A 16,502-nucleotide genomic window follows, 5' to 3' on the forward strand; every position below is an offset into this window, starting at 1 on the left:
CCAGATCTCCCAACACCATTTTTTTGAACAGGCTATTTTTACTCCATTTTATGCTCCTGCCCCCTCTGTCAAATATTAATGGACCATAGAGACTTGAGTTTATGTCTGGGCTTTCTATTCTGTTCCATTGATCTATATGTCTCTTCTTACACTGGTACCAGACTGCTTTGATTATAGTGGCCTTGTAATATAGTTTGATATCAGGTATTATGATCCCTCCAACTTTGTCCTTCTTTCTCCTGATCAATGAGGCTATTCAGGGTCATTTTTGGTTCCATGTGAGTGTTTGAAATATTTGTTGTAGATGTGTGAAATATTCCAATGGTATTTTAATAAGAATTGCACTGAATCTATAGATTGCTTTAGGTAATATGAACATTATGATTATGTTAATTCTTCAAACCCATGAAACAGTATATAGTCCCATTTATTTGTATCTTGCTTAATTTCTTTAATCAGTGTTCTGTAGTTTTCCATGTACAGGTCTTTTACCTCCTTGGTTAAGTTTGTTATTAGGTACTTTATTTTTCTTGTTGTTAGAGTAAATGGGATTTTTCCTAGTTTCTGTTTCTGATATTTCATTGTTGGTATACAAAAATGCCTTCAATTTCTGCATATTGACTTTGTATCCAGCTATTTTGCCAAATTCACTTATTACATCAAATAGTTTTTTGGTGGAGCTTATAGGGTTTTCTGTGTACACTATGATGTCATCTGCAAATAATGAGAATTTTACTTCCTTCTTTTCTATTTGAATGCCTTTTATGTCTTCTTCTTGTCTGATTGCTGTACCTAGAACTTCTAGTACTATGTTGAATAAAAGTGGTAAAAGCAGACACCCTTGTCTTGTTTCAGATCTTAAGGGAAAAACTTTTAGTTTTTGCCCATTGAGTATTATGTTGAGTATGAGGTTATTATTGATAGGTACTTACTATTGCCATGTTTCTCCTTTGTTCCTGGGTTCCTCTCTCTCTCTCACTCTTTTACTTCATCATCTTAAAGCAGTCCCTTTAGAATCTCTTTCACTGCTGATTTGGTGGAAGTGTATACTTTAAACCTTCTTTTGTCTGGAAAGTTCCTTACTTTGCCTTCAATTTTAAATGAGAGCTTTGCTGGGTAGACTAGTCTTGGTTGCAGGCCTTTGCTTTTCATTACTTGGAATACTTCTTGCCATTCCCTTCTAGCTTGTAGTGTTTCTGTTGAGTAATCAACTGATAGCTTATAGGAGCCCCCTTGTATGCTACCAGTTCTTTCTCCCTTGCTGCCTTTAAGATCCTGTCTTTGTCTTTGAATTTTGCCATTTTAATTATAATATGTCCTGGAGTGGGCCTCTTTGGGTTCTTCTTGATTGGAACCCTCTGTGATTCCTGGACCTGCATGACTTTTTATCTCATCAAGTTAGGGAAGTTTTCTGTCTTTTTCAAACAGGCTTTCTATCCCATGCTCCTTTTCTTCTGCTATCCCTGTGATAAAAGTATTATTGTGTTTCATGTTGTCCTGCAGCTCCCTAAACCCTCTTCATTCTTTTGAGTCATTTTTCACTTTTTTGTTCTGTCTAGAAACTTTTTTCTGCCTTCCAATTCGCTGATTTGATCCTCTGCTTCATCTAGCCTGCTTTTAACTCCTTCTAATGTGTCTTCATTTTAGATATTGTATTCTTCATCTCCTCCTGGCTCTTATTGATAGTTTCTATGTCCTTTTTCATGTCATGTAGTTCACAGTAAGTTCCTTGAAGCTTCCAAGTAGTTCCTTGTAGTTCTCACTGAGCTCCTTGAGCATCCTTATAACCATTATTTTGAACTCAATGTGTGATAGTTTGCTTGCCTCAATTTCATTTAGCACTCTTTTTGGGGATACCTCCTTTCCTTTTGATTATGGGTTGTTTCTTTTTCTCCCCTTTTTACATGACTCTTCTTGTTTGTTTCTGCATATTAGATTGATCTGCTTTGACTCTCTGTCTTCTTGGTGTGACCTTCTGTGGTAGGAGACCTGTGGGACAGAGTGGTACAGTCTCCTTGATCTGAGATGGATGCTCATGGGATGCCCTTTATGCTGTTTATGTGGACTCTCTGGTTGTAATTGGGTTTTGGCTGCTGTTGGGTCATTCTTTGGTGGGTCCTTCCCTCTGGCTGGCTGATTGAGAATCACTTCACCCACCACACCTTGTATGCTGTTGTAAAGGTGCTGCCAGAACAAACCCAACAACCCAGGAAAATAAACCCACACCTGCAAAAATAACCCCCACCTGCCACCACATTATAAACAGCAAATGAGCAAATATTAATAAAGGTATAAAGAGATTAAGACTATTATAAGAAAGGAAAATAGAACATGAGATGACTAGCTAAAAGAAAAATTATTTTGACAGGGTAGAGGGAGGAGAAATAATAAGAGTAGAGAATAGAAACAAGGCAAAGAAAGAAAGAAAACAAAATTAGGTCATAAATAAAAAAAGGGAGGGGAGAAGGCATGATAGAGTAGGTGAAGGGAAGTGTATAGTATTAGGTTTAAACAAAAATTTAAAAATATATAGTAAGAAAAATATGAACCAAATTGGAGGAAAAGATCCACCACACAATATCAACAACAAATGATCAAAAATTGATAAAGGTGGGATGGGAATAAAAGGGAGACAAGAAAGAAAGAAAAGCTTAAGAAATGCCTAGAGGAAAGAAAAGTGATTTTGAGAGGATAGAGGGAGAAAGAATACTAAGAGTGAGGAATGAAAAGCAGGCTAAGATGTGGGAAATTTAGAACAAAAAACAGGGCATGAGTAAAGCAAAATGGAGTAGGAAAGGGGAACAGTAAAATTTGAAATACAAAAACAGTGAAGATCTATGAATAAAATTGAAGAAATGCAACAACAACCATATCCAAAACCAATGAGCAAAGATGATAAAGGTGCACAGAGAACAGGGTATTTTAAGAACAGGACAAAGACTGTGAGAAGACTAATGACAAGAAAAATGATTTTGAGAGGCTGGCGGGGGATTAGTAAGAATGTGGAATAGAAACCAGTTGTAGCAAGAGAAAAATGAAATTTAACACAAAAATATGCAGAGGAAGGAAGAAGATAGAATGGAGTAAGATAAGGGAAGAGCAAAATGTGAGATTTGAAATAAACTGAAATACAAAAACTAGTGACAGAATAGGCACAGACTTGAAGGAAAAGAAATGAATGTAAAAAAGCTATGCGGGAGAGCAAATAGTCCAAATCACAGAGAAGGCCATGATAGAATTCATCTCGGTAGAGTCTAGTGCTTACTATTCTCTTCTCTTTCTGGATCCACCCCTGGTAATGTCAGATGGTGTCCTAGCCTAGCCCTAGGCAGCCTGTTCGAGACTATAAGCAATCTACAGTCTGTGGCTGTATCCTTCAGATTTGGATGGATCCCCTCCTCTGCCCCGCCAGCTTTCCATCAGCCCAGGGCCCAGGAGTGGTTCATTTAATGACCTGAGAGGATTGCCAGTGCCTTCTTCACCTGCCTCCAGAGCAGGCCTCTGGTGTGATCAGGAGGGTGGAAACCCTGTGTCACCCCCAGAGGGGCAGTAATCAGTCTTCAGGGAAGATGGTGGGAGTGTTTTCATGACCCCTCACCACACATCTTGGTCTGTCCCAGATTCTTTCCAATAAAGTATGGTTTCTGGTGAATTAGCTGTCCATTTGCTGTGAGGGGCCAATCTGTGTAATAGGGGCCGCTCTTTCCTCCTTGGTGCTGACAGCAACTCTATCTAGATGCTGAGGCTGAGCAGGGCCCTGAACCCCCCTTGTTGCACCTGTCTCTAACCTCTTTGCTCTGCTGGGTTTAGTGGATCAGGGCCCAAGGAACAGTGTAGCTCATAGTGTCTAATAAAGGGCCCTTTCAGAGCTTTTTCTCCTTTTCCCTGTGGAAATATACCCGGCAGGAGGTTACTGAGCCTGGCCTTACTGACCTGCAGAGCCTATAATCCTGCAGCCTGCAGGTGGGGGTTGGGCTCACCTGTGTTTGAGGGCATCTGACTAACTGCAGCAAATCTCAAGCATTTAGCTCCTGGCCATCCAGTCCCCAGCCTGCTGCTCTCTTGCAGAAGCCTCAGGCCTGATTTGTCCGCTCTGAAGAGTCCTCTGCTTGCCAGTCATGCTGGGGTGAGCTCCACAGTGTCTTCAGCATGACTTTATTCCTCTGAGTTCTTTGTTAGCAGAGCCACTGTGCACATGCACACATGCACATGTGCACACGAGCACTGAGTCCCTGCCAAGTCTCGAGTCTGGCCTCAGCTCCTCTTTTTAAAGTTTCTGTGTGGCCCCCATGCTATAGCATCAAGCCCTGTGGGGCCTGATCTCCATGCACTCCTCCTCCCCAAAATCAGAGTCTCTCTCAGTGAGGGTTGGCCACCAGCTGTCAGAGTCTCTGACAGTTTTAGATATAGTTTTCTCTCTGGATCTTTCAATGGATGGCATTGGGAAGAGTCCTGCAGTGATACCATAACATGGGGCAGTGGAGGGCTGCTGTCCGGTCTCCCTCCAGAGATTTTCAGCCTTGGGTGGACCTGCTCCTGCAGTGCTGTTCCTGGAGTCAGCACCTCCCCAGCCATCTCTCCACCCCTGGAGCTCAAAGTTCCTGAGCCAATGCTCAGCCACTCTGAACCCGCACAGCCAAAAGTGCCAGGATGGACAGCAGTGGCAGCAGTTGCTCCGCTCGGAGACCCCAGGCTGCCCACTACCAGGTGCCCTGCAGGTGGGCAGGCTCTTGCTCATTCACACACTCCACACTCTCATCCACATAACCATTCATGCACATGCACTCTCACTTGCTCTCCGCTGGATTTTCGAGTTTGTTCTGTGGTTTAGCTGCAAGACTAGTCCAGGTCTGGGAGCAAGTGGACGGAGCTTCTATCTACTCTGTAGCCATCTTGGATCTCCCTCTGAATTACCCTATTTGGATAACGATCTGAGACTTTTCCTCTGAGACACTGTTATTTCCTTATTAGTATAGTTATTAATTTCACTTATATAAGTAAACATACAAACAAATGTACACAGCAACCTTAAACACTTACATGAACCTCTTACATTACCTGATTTTTTTTTCCTTTGAATATTTTTTAAGTCAGGGATCCCCAAATCAAATGCCTTCAAGAGTGGAACAACTAATATAAAAATGTACCAAGCCTGGCATAAATATATGGAGAAATTGTACAGAGGTTAATTGGCTAGTACTGTCCTACAAACATTCATTTAAATCTAATAACAAAAAACACATCTGAGAGATTTGAGACCTGCAGCCACCACTCTGTGTCAGACTGATGTCAGTCTCTTGCTGCTGCTGTCAGGGTGCCATTATTTGTTAACTTATCCAATGATACAGAAACAGCAAAGGCAGAGGATGAAATGTGATAATACAAAGATTATTGGGGAATTAGTGATTTAATTTATCCTTCTACTCACTATCTTTTATCACCAGTGATAATTAAGAGCTCCTTGTATTGCCTGTATTTTCTCAAACAAGTACAAAAGTTTATTAATATAGATTCAAATGCTTCAGTGTATTTTATGTTCTTTATTTTCTCAACTTTTCATATCTGAGGAGCACATACTTATTGTCAGTTCCATGAGAATGCAATCCATCTCATGTTAAACTTAAAAAATAACTTCATTTCCAAGAATAATTATGACAGAAAGCAGGTGTTTTTTCTTGTGTCTCTTCCAAACATCTGGATCTGGATGGCCAGTTTAAGGTTACTTTTGAATAATTGGCCAACTCTTGGTTACTTTATAAACCAAGACTGCAATTCTAAATGGCAACTATGATAACATTTCTTGAAGATCTTGAAGGAGAGTACTCAGTTGTATTCATTTTCACTTAATTCATACATACCTAATATTTTCCTGTATCAAGATGGGTTAAACAAAGTTATTTTGGGAAAAAGTTACTTTTCTTTTACCTTTTATGTATTGAGTGTGATCAGAAACAGAGTTAACCAATGTCATCCCAATAAATTCAATAAAAACATTTTTAAAAAGAGAGAAATTGACTTTACCATGTTTAGAACTCAAGAGTTCCTGAACAAACTTTTGTCACTCTCACCTTCAGATGTTGTATTGAGAAGTACAGATGTGTATTCAGACGTAGTATTGAGAAGAATAGCCAAATCCATTTTCAGTGAATTAAGATTTCCTCTGGCGAAATGTATAGTGGTAGAAGTGCCATTTGTATCAGATATGACTAAAACACCCATTCCACTGTTTTAAAAACCTAACATATAAGTAACAAGTGATTCAGTTTCTGTTTCCAGAATGTATGAACACCTATTGACAAGTACTTCATAGAAAACACATGCCATTCTGATGTTGCTCCATAGTTTTGTGTGTGCTCTCAACAGTACCTTTTAACAGCTACATTATTTGACTCAACATTCTCTTTAGGAATCTTACTTCAAGACATAATGAGTTTAAGTTTCTCAGTTCCATCCATGCTGTTGCAAAGGGTAGGAGCTCCTTTCCTTCTGCTACATAGAATTTCATTGTGCAGCAAATACCATATGATCTCACCTTTAACAGGAACCTAAACAACAAAACAAACAAGCAAGCAAAATATAACCAAAGACACTGAAATAGAGAACAGGCTGACAATGACCAAAGGGGACAGGGGAAGGAATTTCAGGGGAAAAGGGGAAGGGTTTACAGGAACAAGTATAAAGGACACGTGGACGAAAACTAGGGGTGGGGATGGAAGTGGGAGGGAGGTGGGGAGCACTGGGGGGTTGGGCTGGGATGGGAGTGAAAGATAGAAAACTGTACTTGAACAACAATTAAAATAAAATAAGTAAAAAAAAAAGACGAGTTTAAGTTTCTCTATTTACAGATCAGGAAACATTAGATAAAATAGAAAGAGTTGCTTTTTACAGGTTGAACTTTTAAGTACATTCTGTCTTGACCAAGCATGAAATTACTCCAAATAATTGAAATACTCCAATATCCTCCACCCAGTGTATACTCTATTTTTAAGAGGATATTTTACCCTTCTTAGGGCATTTTGCTCTAACACTACCTATTTCTGTTTTTTTTTTTTAATTTAGTAGCTCATAATATTTATTGCAGTTTCTTCTACTTCATTCTCATTTTCCCATAACGTGACCTATTTCACATGTCACCTTTAAGATGCTTTGAACAAAAACCTCCATGCATGGGTGTGCTTGGTTCTTGCCTTGCTTTGCTTAACCCATCCCAAATTCTGCCTGACTTGATATCTTAATTCATCTACTTTAGGTCTTTTTTGTCATCCTTAATTCATCTACTTTAGGTCTTTTGTTATCCTTAAAGGATATATTAGATGAAGTTTCTCTTAGTAAAGAATATCTTTGTCCAGATTGCTGTGGCTCAGTGGGATGGGTATTGTACTGCAAACTGAAAGGTTGCCGGTTTGATTCTGGGTCAGGGCATATGCCTGGGTTGTGAGCCAGGTCCCTGATTGGGGACGTGCAAGAGGCAACTAATCCATGTTTCTCTCTCCCTCTTTCTCCTTCCCTTCACCTCTCTCTAAAAATAAATAAGTAAAATCTTTAAAAATAATATATTTGTGGCATCCTGATTTAATCTACTTATAAGTATAGAATCTTATCACTTTCAGACTAGTCATTTCAAAGCCCCACTCCAATTTTGTCACTTTCAGCAATCTTCCACTAATTTCCTATTTGATTGCAAACTTCTCCCTTTGAAAGTCAAAGGGCTCAAAAATATAGTCCTAACATAATTTCAGCTTTATTTTTAAGTGCTCTCAGGTATCTCAGTTGTACTCTAGTTCATGTCAGTGGCTTATTGTCCATAAAATAGATTTTTAATTTTCATCTTTTTATGTTGTGAGGTCTCCTTGGGAACATGCCCCATATATCTTTTTATCCTTTTAACCTGTTTAAATTATGCCCCATGTTTAAGGCCTCTAGGAAATGCTACCTTATTCATGAAACTTTTACACAAACAACTGTTTGTACCTTCCCCCTACTTTGACCATTTGTATTTAATATAATCAGTTATTTGTTCTTTCTTCTTTCCTTTTTTCTCCATACTTTTCCATTATTTTTTTATGTATTTTGCTTCTGTTGTTGACTTATTAGCTATAATTCTTTGTTGTGTGGGCTGAGGTAGAAATCCCATAGCATTTTACATCTCGCCTATGACAGTTGCATTTTGCAGTGAATAATATTGATCTGACTTCCCTTAGATTGTAAACTCCTTGAAGATAGGATAGTGTCTTATTAATTTTCATATGTAGTTTGTTCTCATTACATACTTGTTAAAATATGTTGACCTGAGCCCTAATTATCCCCTGTGGTTGGCACCTGTTGTTTGTACTCTTCCAAGAAAAATTTGGAATTAAATACTTGAATTGTTATTTATTTTTCTGTCATCTCCTATGTAAAAGGTACAATTCTGTCTTTGCTGTTCATTTAAGAACAACAGAGATATCCAGAGATACCCATTACTTTACATCTCAAGTTTGTTCATAAGTTAAAATGGGAGTTTTGATCTTCATAACCATTTTCCAATGCTAGAATGAAGTGAACAAAACTTCTAAAACACTATACAAATATATATTGCTAACAAAACTTCTTTTAGAGGAAAATTTAAAATTTAATACAGGCATGATATATTAATGTTTATAAATCATCTTTTAAATAATCTATTGTTTTTCTACTCATATAGTGTCCTATCTTTGGTACAGAGTTTTTCTGGGCTCTATGGTCTATTGCTATCTGTCAATAGGAAAGAGGATATGCATGTGTGGGGGAAGAGGGTACATGGGCAATTTCCATACCTTCTCAATTTTTCTGTGAACCTGAAAGTTCTCTAAAAAATAAAGACTATTAATTGTTAAGATTTTATTTATTTATTCTTAGAGAGAGGGGAAGGAAGGGAGAAAGAGAGGGATAGAAACATTGATGTGAGAGAGAAACATCGATCAGTTGCCTCTTGTATGCACCTCAACTAGAGGGATGAATCCACAACCCGGACATTTGCCCTGACCAGGAGTCAAACTGGCGACCATTCACTTTGTGGGATGACACTCCAACCAACTGAGCCACACTGGTCAGGGCTAAAAATAAAGTCTATTAATTTTTTAACACAAAAATATATAGAAATGAGGATTATAGATAAAATAATGAAATAAAATAGTTGTGTTTCTTTCTTGATGATGAACTGTGGGGTGACTTTCTTTTGTTTAGACTCTACTTTTCTGTATTTTCCAAATTTTTTAATGAATTTGAGTTATCAGAAAAACAAAAACAAAAAAAATAATTCAATGTATATTGAAAAAACATTACTTTGATGAAAGAGCAGAGCATAGACAAATACTTATTATAGTTTAAAGTAAATTACATAGTTTACAAACAGTGCCCATCTAATGGTCTCGTTCAGCCATTATATACACACTAATCACTGCATTCACTTGGAATTGTATGCAATATCTGAAGATGGGAATTAAGCTTAGCTACCAGTAAAAGAGGCCAGTTTGAATTAACAAAGTGTAAATTAAAAAAATATCTAGGGCATGCTTTTATTACCAGGCTTTCAAGAAATCTCATCTGAGCAGTTACGGTGATGGTTATGCTTTGAAATATGCTGTACTTCAAATTATTCTTCACTCAACTTTAATTATTTTTATTCCCTTTGCAGCACAATGAGATGATCAATATCTAAAAATAAACTGTCACAAATAGCATTTTTTCCAATCTTAACTCAAAGAGGTGGTACTACAAAGTAAGCTGAAAGTGCTTCTCGATATTGGCTACTTATATTTAAAGTGATGCTAATGATTGAGGGGAAAGATAATGTAAATTCCTTTTAACAAGCTCCATTTGGAGGAATTTATTTAATCTACTCTGTTTTACTTATTTCCAATTCTGATGGGTTTAGATAGTTATATTTGAAGCCTTTTAAAGAGATGCCCCCACCCAACGCTTTCCTCCACACATAAGATTGGGTATAATAATACATTTGAGAAAAAAACAAATTGATTTTAAAATCTGAAATGGAAAGAATTCTCACAAAGAACTGAAGCTTCATTTAGAGCACTGTCAGCAACTGAATCAGAAAAATGAGACAGGTACCCACGCATTTCTTGTCAGCATTGAAATAATTGCCATGATGCCTGCCCTAATGGTTATCAGTTTAACCTAAAATTATTCCTACTGTACCACTTTGATATTTTCCACACCAAACACAAAAGTGATTACTTAGATGGTCGCCAGTTAAGGAATGGGCACAAAAGTATGAATTTGCAAGATAAAAGTTTTAGTGGAACTTAGAACGTTTGGGGCAAGGGAGATTGTGAAAACATAGTATTGAGAGACTTGAGGCTTAGCCTTCTTGCTTCATGATTATTTCACCTTGAGCAAACCATGCAATTGCTTCTTCCATCTATAAGCAAATAATTCTATATATTATTGGAGAACAAAATTTGATGTATTACAGTGATTTGCAAGTGCGAAGTGAAAAATGAGAAAATATTTATAAAATTGGTGAGAAATAGAGACTACATAAAAGAAATTAGAATAACAACTTTGTTCTGAATGATAATTGTACATATGTTTCCCCCCTCCATTTAGTGTTAGTTTTCTCCAGCTGCATATACAGTGAAATCTGAATCACATGCTTAGAGAAAAATTTCAACATGTGAAACATTTTAAATCAGATTTTGACATGTTAAATACAGAGTGAAAACTTCCTTCAAAATTCAAGTTCTGATGATATACTTTTACTTGAAATGGTCCTCTTTAAATTGTGTAAGTTAAAATGTCTTTCTATTTTCCTATGGGCTTGCTCATTTTTCAACCTTTTTAGATCCATTTTTTGCCATGTGCTTGGGTATCACTAGTTTTCTGAATAGTGTTCAAAATATATTACTTTCCTTTACCATTCCCAGATGGAAGTGGGGATGTGGGGGAGAAAAGAACACTATTCTTTTCCAAAAATCGATGTTAAGAGTGTAATTTTTGCCTACTGCATAGTCAACACTTTGCTTCCCCAACATCTAATTTTTTAATTTATTTTTTTAATTTTATTATTGTTCAAGTACAGTTTTCTGCCTTTGCCCCCACCCCTCCCCACCACCCCAGCCCTCCCCATCTCCCTCTCCCATTTCCACCCCCCTTGTTATTGCCCATATGTCCTTCAGGATTTGAAGAAATATCATTTACTGTTCAAAACATCTCAACTTAGAGAATCACCACCAAGAACTGGAGGTTCATTTAGATGTTAAAAGGAAGTTTTTATGGTCCTGGCTTATTGTATGCATCAGTATAAAGATTTGTATGTAGTTCATTTTTTACTCCTCTAATTTTTTCTACTGTTAAGGTATAAAAGTAATAAAATTTGTTTTATAGAAAAATTTGGAGAATGCAAAGAAAAAAGAACCTTGCTTGTAATCCTTTTACCCAAGGAAAACCTCTAATATCATTTTGCCTATTTTATTTCATCCACTTTTATGTACATACACATATATATTTTAAGTATGGTCTTTTTCATTTAGTATTATGCCATAGTAATTAAAATTTTATGACACAATTCAAATTAAGTTTTCATCCTTTAAAAACTATTATAAAACAATAATTCTCATTAATTTTTAAAAATGTAATCTATAAAGAATAGTTACACTCATTGAAACCTAAGCACCAGAAACAACTGGTACCACTTTTATCTTTCCTACAGTAAATGTCATTAAGTTGTTATTCTGGCATTTTCACTGTTCATTTGTTTGATTTTGTGCCATATTTACATATTACATATATTTTGTTTCTTTTTAAAATCTTTATTCTAGAAAATTGAAAATATCCTTCAAAGATCAATACCGGAAATGTTTATTTTTGGTAGACAGTGTCCTCTAAATTATTTGTATGCTTTCACTTTTGTTACCTTTATCCCATTTTAAATATAAACAAATAAACTAAAGAATTTATTAACTATACTATAAATATGTTTTTTAAATAAAAATATAAATGAACAATCTTAGTGTATAGCCCTTTTAAAAAATGTATTTCTCCTTGAATATAATGTAACCTGTTTTATCTTAACCAGATGGTTATTTACTCAAAGTAAATACCAGAGAGAAAATAAGAGCTTTTCTAGGACTTATTGAATTGGTATTTGTGTTATACATTCTTAGCATATTTGTAGATGTTATAAAAATAAAAATTAAAAAGATTTCAGAATTTTATAAAAATGAATAGCTTAAAATCGATGTTTAAAGTTTCATTAAGGATTTAGCAAGGAAATTTGGCCTATAATTGTATTGACAATAGCTATTATATTTTACTTTATTATACTTCTTCTATATGAATAGTACCTTCTTAATATTCTTAGTTGAAATTTTATATCACTCTTCATTTTAAGGCAAAATAGTGTAGACTTTGACATAAAGTAGATTCGAATTCATCTTCCTGGTTCTGCTTTTTGACAATCTATAAACATGGACAAATTACTTATATGTAATACTCTTTATCAGGAAAAGTGGATCACTAGTTTGTTTGATTATTGTAGTGTTGCTGTGAATATTGTAATTGGTCTAGCTGATAAGCTGGCATTTAGTGGGTGCTTAATAAATGGCAATTCTAGTTACCCTATATGACAAAAATGTCTTTGGAAACTAAGCTAGGTTTTTACTCCACAAAAATTTTAAAGGAGTGATGCTCTGCTTAATTTTTGTAGTTAGTGGCAATGAAGAATGACCTATTTATAAAATGACTGATTTTTTAAAAAATATTTTATTGAATTTTGGGTATTCTTTAGATTTTAATGCAAACTCATTACTGTGCTGTATATTTTGGAAGGTATTTTTAAACATCCATGTTCAAATGTAATGTAGAAATTAATTTTGATTACCTGTGAACTTGCTGTCCATATTTACACATACAAATAACCTAGATTTGAAAATGGAAAACTCAAAATGTTTGCAGGTAAAAGACCAGTGTATAATATTTAGTCATAGAGAATGTACGTTGTAAAAGGGATATTAAGATTCAAGTGGTAGTTAAATTGATGTAAAGTTCTGAAGTATGGCTATAAATTATACTGGGGTTAGCAGAACATATATTCTATGGTTCAGGTAGTATTAAAACATACAAAAGCCCAGCCAAGACAGTCTCTCATTTGTCTGTAGAACAACTTTATATACTATTTTTTCTATATTCTGAGAGTTAGTGTCTCAGCAAACTCCCTGAATCAGACATTATAGGTGACCTGAAAACTGAACTGGACTCTTGGGATTCAAACTGGGGCATTTCAGACCAAAAACCAGGGCAAGCTTTATATGTAATTTTTAAACAATATGAATTATATTACTTAGCATACCTGTTGAAAGCAATATGAAAGGTGATTCTCTTTTTTTTTGCTTTATATTTAAACAAACAAGATATGTGTAATTCAGATACTTAATCCTTTGTTTTCTTCAGCTGTTTTAGGTTGATCATGAAGAAGCAAAACCAAGATCTTTTTAAACTTTTCTATATAATTTTAATATAGTAAATCATAAGTTAGATATGAACTACTAGACATAGTAGCCAGATAACATGAACACTATTTTTCTAAAGACAAGTATAAAACTAAAAATGTATAGAATTAGCAAAGTGGAAATTATATGTGTATGCCTAAATTTCTCCAAAGGCCTAGAATGTAGCATTATAATCAGAGTACATATAAACCCATACAGCACACATTCTCATTATTGGCATAAAAAATAAAATGATATTGGTAGCTGCAAATTTTATGAAGCCTCAAAATGAAAAGGAAAATACAAATGATGGAATTATTACATGCTAATTAACATTTTAGGTAAGCACTATTTAGAACATTGAGACATAATTTATTATTTTTCCAACTTTCTGTCACTGGCATGAGTGATGAACAAAAACTTAAAAATTTACTGTATGTTATACAAAAATGCTGAAATAGATTGTTTACACAGGTTTATTCTTTTACAAACCTAGCCTATTTTGCATGTTTTCTGAGCCTCCTGCCAAAACACTTTTAAAGATGTAAATATCACCATTGGTAACAGAAGAACTACATGTGTGGCATACTATACAGTACTAATCAAGAACCAACTGACAGTAACCAGAGGGGAGGAGGGAGAGGGATAATGGGGGTAAATAGGGGAAGGTCCATGAAGGGACATGTATAAAGGACACGTGGATAAAGCCAAAGCGGGGAAGGATCAAGGGTGGGAGGTAGGGTTGGGTAGGGTGGGGGGCCGTGGTAGGGTGAAAATGGAGACAACTGTGCTCAAACAACAATAAAAAAATAAAGTGAAAAAATCTTTATCTAGCAAATGTCAGGATACTATTGTTCAGATATCTGTTTTCTTCAGTATATTATATTTCAAAATGTATGTAATATTATATATATACACAATAGAATACATGTTCTGAAGCATGATTATACTCATGAACCTGCCATCTAATTTAATAACAAGAACATTACCAATATTGTTTTAAAGCTGGGCTTCCCACCCATCTTATCACCCTGCCTCTTTGTAAGGAGTTTATTATTTCATCTTTTTCTTAAAATAGTTTCATATACTTTTCTAAACATCTCATTTAATTGTATTGTCCTCAAACTTTATATAAATAGTATCACTCTGCATATTGCTTTTTCACTTGATATTGTGTTTCTGAATTCATTCATGTTTTGTTCAGTTACTGTACTTCATTCACTTTCTTTTTTGTTGAATTTATTGGGGTGACATTGGTTAATAAGCATAGAGATTTCAGGTGTACCATTCTATAATGCATCCTTTGTGTATTGTGTTTTGTGTTCACCACCCTACTTTAACTTAATATAATACTTAATTGTATATATTCCAGTATGTTTATCCATTTTCCTGACCACAGACATTTGGATATATACCTACATTTAAGTATATAGAAGTACATGGGAGCATAATTGCTAGATTATATTGTATGCACATGCTTATTTTTACAATTGTACCACATCCTGTTCTCAAAGTTTTATTGTTTATTTATGTAATGTACTTTCATTATTTTTCTACTCTCTGAATTACTGTATTTTTGTCTTACTGTCTTACTATGCAGTTCACCTTTCCAGAAGCTTTTAAAATTTTCTCACAAAGACCCTAAAAAGATAGAAGTTTTACCATTACTGCCATATTATGTATACGGAAACAGATGTAAAAAGATGGGTTAGGTGTTTTTTAACCGTTATGGTGATAAAATAAACTTCAGAAGAGAGTCCCTGATATGCTACCATTTGTAGCATATTTTGATTATTCTCTTTTAGGAAACTGAGCCAAAAGTAACACCAATCCATTTAGGGGTATGTGTGCTGGGGGAGACTTGGTGAAAGCAGGTATCTGCTTTATGTACCTCTGTGTCTCTAGTGTTTGGAAAATAAGTTTGTTGAAAAAAGGAAATGATTCATTATCCCCTTAAAATTTCACCCCAAAAATGTTACCAAATTTATCTTTTAGGCCAATAGAATGTAATGCAACAGAGGATAAAGGTACCCGATTCTACACTGTAACTAACATTAAATAAACTTCTACTTCTCAAGTTTTGGCATAGTATTATAAAGAAAAATATACATAATTATCTGAAAAAGCTCTTAAAATATTTTTTCAACAACATATCAGTTGATATGGGAGACCATATTTTCTTCATATACTTGAACCTAACAATATATTTCAACCAACTGAATGCAGAAGCAGATATGAAAATCAATGGAATTTAAATGTAGCCGCTGTAACTCACTCTGATGCTGATGAAGACCTATGAGAAAAGTAAACAGAAAATACTAATTTTTCAAAGTTGATGAAATCCAGGTATAACAAATACAAAGTCATTTAAGCTTTAATGCTGCTCCTTCCTATTCCCTCTATTAATTCTTGAAATTACTGGGAAAGGAAAATTACTGCAGAGAGGACGAGAGGCTCACAGGAGAGGGGGGTTGGTTTTGGAATTAGAAAAGGTCCCCGTTACTGTCCAATCTGCTTCCCATGCTCCCCAAATAAATCCATGTTTTCATTTCTGAGTATCATTTAAATACTTTTTTATGTAGCTTAAAATTTCCAATCTTGACCTGCTACCAAATTTGGAATCCTGAGACATAAAGAAATTTAGAATATTACAATATTGGACTATACAATACAAGAGTGGGCATTATAAAAGTACCTAAGGGGGGAAATCAAAAGGTCTGGTTAGGTACCTTTTTAGTTCTTGTTCTGTAAATACTTTCTTATGTGTCGTGTTCCTATTTAAGTGTAAAGTTTTTAAATGGCTTTTGAAACACCTGGCCTAGTGTTTATTCAGCAGTTATTAATATAACTATTAATTTCCTTTTTAATGTCCCAGTTTTCCACAGCCCTCCTTTCCCCATGAAACATCTCACTAGGATTCCTGTTTCTTTCCATTTAAACTATCCACACAAATGTTCTCCTGTCCTGTCCCCCCAAAAGGATTCTGAACTGCCTTGTAGAATAAATATATTCTGCTCTGGGCTATTCTATTCACCT

General features: G+C 35.3%; 1 protein-coding gene and 1 long non-coding RNA gene across 7 annotated transcripts in view; one reads left to right on the top strand and one right to left on the bottom strand.

Moving 5' to 3' along the window:
• CNKSR2 (connector enhancer of kinase suppressor of Ras 2) overlaps positions 1-16,502 on the top strand; it is a 288,141-nt gene that overhangs the window by 84,442 nt on the left and 187,197 nt on the right. The gene's annotated exons all lie outside the window — the stretch shown is intronic.
• Positions 12,097-15,444, bottom strand: LOC118498491. The gene is made up of 3 exons (XR_004900975.1): positions 14,689-15,444; positions 13,552-13,560; positions 12,097-12,108 (listed from the first exon to the last, which is right to left on the bottom strand). It is a non-coding gene; the product is annotated as an uncharacterized LOC118498491 (long non-coding RNA).

This window comes from Phyllostomus discolor, chromosome X, assembly GCF_004126475.2.
Source record: "Phyllostomus discolor isolate MPI-MPIP mPhyDis1 chromosome X, mPhyDis1.pri.v3, whole genome shotgun sequence".
Classification (NCBI taxonomy): domain Eukaryota; kingdom Metazoa; phylum Chordata; class Mammalia; order Chiroptera; family Phyllostomidae; genus Phyllostomus; species Phyllostomus discolor.